Source organism: Ursus maritimus, unplaced genomic scaffold, assembly GCF_017311325.1.
Source record: "Ursus maritimus isolate PB19 unplaced genomic scaffold, ASM1731132v1 scaffold_21, whole genome shotgun sequence".
In the NCBI taxonomy this organism is placed as follows: Eukaryota; Metazoa; Chordata; class Mammalia; order Carnivora; family Ursidae; genus Ursus; species Ursus maritimus.
Window position 1 is genome coordinate 49,686,044 of NW_024424564.1, and position 2,914 is coordinate 49,688,957.

Genomic DNA, 2,914 nt, shown 5'->3' on the forward strand with positions numbered 1-2,914 from the left:
GGGGGGGGGGCAGGGAAAAATCTGGCGAGTCTCTACGATACGAAGAACTGAGGGGGGCGGAGAGGGGAGGAAATGCACCCCACCCAGGAGGGGGCCACACTCAGAACACGGAGCGGAGAGGAGCACCGGGGAAAGGGGGGGGTGGTTCTATAGGGTAGGTGGAAGGGGAAAGGAAGATGTTGGCCAGTCCTCGGGGTGGGGGCACGACAGCAACGTGCAGCGTCCAGCAAAGCGAAGAGCAGGAGTGGGACGGGGGTGGGAGAAGGCTTCTTAGGGGTCCCCGCCGCCCGCACGCCCCCCGCTCACTCACTCGGGTCTCTGCGGTGGCGGGGCGGTCTGCCGGCCGCAGGGCGGCTTCTCCCTCCAGGGTGGTCGTGGGCGCGGGGCGGAGGTTGCTCTTCCTTCCTTTCTGAGCGCCGCCGGGGCCGGAGGCTGATGGGTCCTTTTCTTCGTTGAGGGTTGGGGGGCAAGTGAGGGAGTTTTGGGCTAGGACTCTCAATAATAATTCTTTGAGCTTTTTGGAGGTCAGTCTCGGCGGAGAGGGGACGGAAGGCGGGCGGGCCAGCCGGCGGCGACGCCGCGGGGATGTCGGACCGGAGGGCGGCTCGTGTAGCGGGGCGGAGGACGGTCCGGGCTCTGGCCAGCGGGCGGTCCTGCCCTTTTGGCCCCGCGTCGCCCGAGCCAGTCGCTTCTCTCCGGCGGCGACCCGCACCTTCCCGCGCCCCGGCCCGAAGTGAGCAAAGTCAATGAAAAGTTTCACCCTTAGCAACCCTGCGCACGGATCCGGCTTCCCCACCCCTGCGTGATGCGTCCCTCCGCCCTGCAGGGGCGGGGCCGGGTGCCGGGCCGGGACTACTTCCCAGCCCGCCCGGCGGCTTAACCCCTCGTGCCGCGCGGTCCCCGGCTTCGCGTGCCCCCCGGGGGTTCCCCGGTACCCCCTTCCGCCAGCCCTCCCGTGGACGGCCTCTTCTCACTCAGATCCCGGCGTAACGCCAGCAAGGCCGCCTTTAGCCGGTTTAAAGATGCCCGCCTCCCCTCTGCATCACAGCGCCGTGCCATTTATTTTTTTCACGCCCCAAACCACTCTGGAAGCGTGCTCATCGGGTACCATGTTTCCCCAGGTAGACAGCGAGCTCTGGGAGGGCAGGGTCCTGGGGTCCTGGGCCGGAACCGGGTGCTTCACTTTAGATGTGTGGGATGAATGGATGTCGCGGGGAGGGGAGCTCCCTCCCCCAGCTCCCGTGGCTTGGGCCCTGCACCTGCCCCACCGCAGGACTGTTCTTACGACCCGTTCCCCAGGCCACCTCCGCGAGTCCCTCCGGGTCGGGGCGTATGACTCGCCGACCACCTCCACGGCTCTCGCTCCGCCCCAGTTCCCGTCTTTTGGCGGGAGGGGGAGCTAAGGGGATGGCGCGAGCTTGGGAGACGTTTCGCTCCTTTATTAACTCGGGTTGGCTCGAGTCTTCCGAGCGCCCCGTGCCTTGGCGGGGGATGCTAACGTCGACAGAAGGGCGAAGGGGAAACCGGGGTCTGGACACGCTGTGCGGGAGGAAGGGGAGGCGAGGAGAGGCCGGCCGTCAAAAGGTGCCTAGCGCCACATAAACCTTCCACTCGCCGCCTCCGGCCCCCCAATTACCTCGAGGCCGGAGAAGGCCAGCGCCCGCTCCGCGCAGGCGCGAAAGCGCGCCCCCGGCCCGCCCGGGGCGGGGCTCAGGCCTGCTGCAGATCCTCCAGTTTGCTCTCCCAGCTGGCGATCCCCGTACGGGGGCCTAGAGAGCGCAACATTTTTTCTATACAAGAGCCCGTGCCAGCGGCCCCGGGCTCAGCACCCGACGGTCCATGGGGTTGCAGACCAAGGCTCACTGGCCCTGGACCGGCGCGCCATGTCCGCGCGCTCGGCCACTTTGCGACTGCGGGGCGCAGAGTTGAGGGTAGGGAGGCCTGTACCCAGGTGAGGTCACAGGCGGACCGGACTGCCAGATAGCGAGGAGCGGAGCCCCCGGGAGCTTACGCGTTAAGGCTTCTGCCCAGTCGCCCCTTCCCCAATTCTCTCCCCAATCCCCGACCTTTATTCTCATTCCAGACGGTTCCAGCCCATCGGCAGTCGCCGAACCCACGTGGGGTGGCAAAATCCGAAAGTTTCCAGCTACGAACAGTTTGCATTTGTTTTTTCCTTGATCACTTTTTTTGGCAAGGGCAGAGAGCAACGGTAGTGTGAGGGTTTAAAAGCGCCTTGACTGCAGCAGAAAAACGCCGGACTGGAGGGCAAACTCCAAGGGGATAGGGAGGCGGGAGGGAGCCTGAGCCCGAAATTCCCCCATCCCCCACACACTGAGCGCTTCAGCCCCTGGGACACCTCCAGGGACTACTTGCCTTCTGCGTCAGCGAGTGGCAAAGCGTCACATATACGCCCCCCTCCGCTTTGCCCCACTCCACTCCTCCCCTTCTTTTCCTCCCTCCCCTCCCCATCTCTCCCCACTCCTCCCTTGCACTCCCCCAGCGCGTTCCACGCGAGCAGTGAGACCCGGCCGACCCACAGGGTGCCAGAGCGCAGAAGAGCTAAAAATATAACCGGTGTGTTAGCAACAGCCTTCCCATTGGTCGAGGAGCAGGGAGAGGCGGCTTCTGATTGGGCTTCCCATCCAACCGCTAGGATTAAGAATGGGGGCCAGAAACCCAGGCGCCGGGCTTTTGTGAAGAGTGTGCGTTTGCGCAATGGGGCATTGCAAAGGATGCTGGTATTTGAAGTTATATATTAGAGGCAGCAATGGGTTTGAATCCCAATTGCGTCCACCATCTGTGTTGTCTTGATTTAAGGGTAACAAATCTCTTTACATCGTCAAACCTGCTTTCTTGTTCTTAAAATGGAGATCGTGTGAGGGTTAAATATGATACAGTATGTAAAGCCTCGCTC

At 63.5% G+C, this 2,914-nt stretch overlaps 1 protein-coding gene across 1 annotated transcript in view; it reads right to left on the reverse strand.

Annotated features, from left to right (window-relative positions):
- TOB2 (transducer of ERBB2, 2) overlaps window positions 1–451 on the reverse strand; it is a 10,022-nt gene extending 9,571 nt beyond the window's left edge. The window contains exon 1 of the mRNA XM_040637598.1: window positions 311–451. The gene's annotated coding sequence lies outside the window, so the exon portion shown is untranslated. The remainder of the gene's footprint in view (window positions 1–310) is intronic.
- Between the last annotated feature and the right edge of the window lie 2,463 nt (window positions 452–2,914).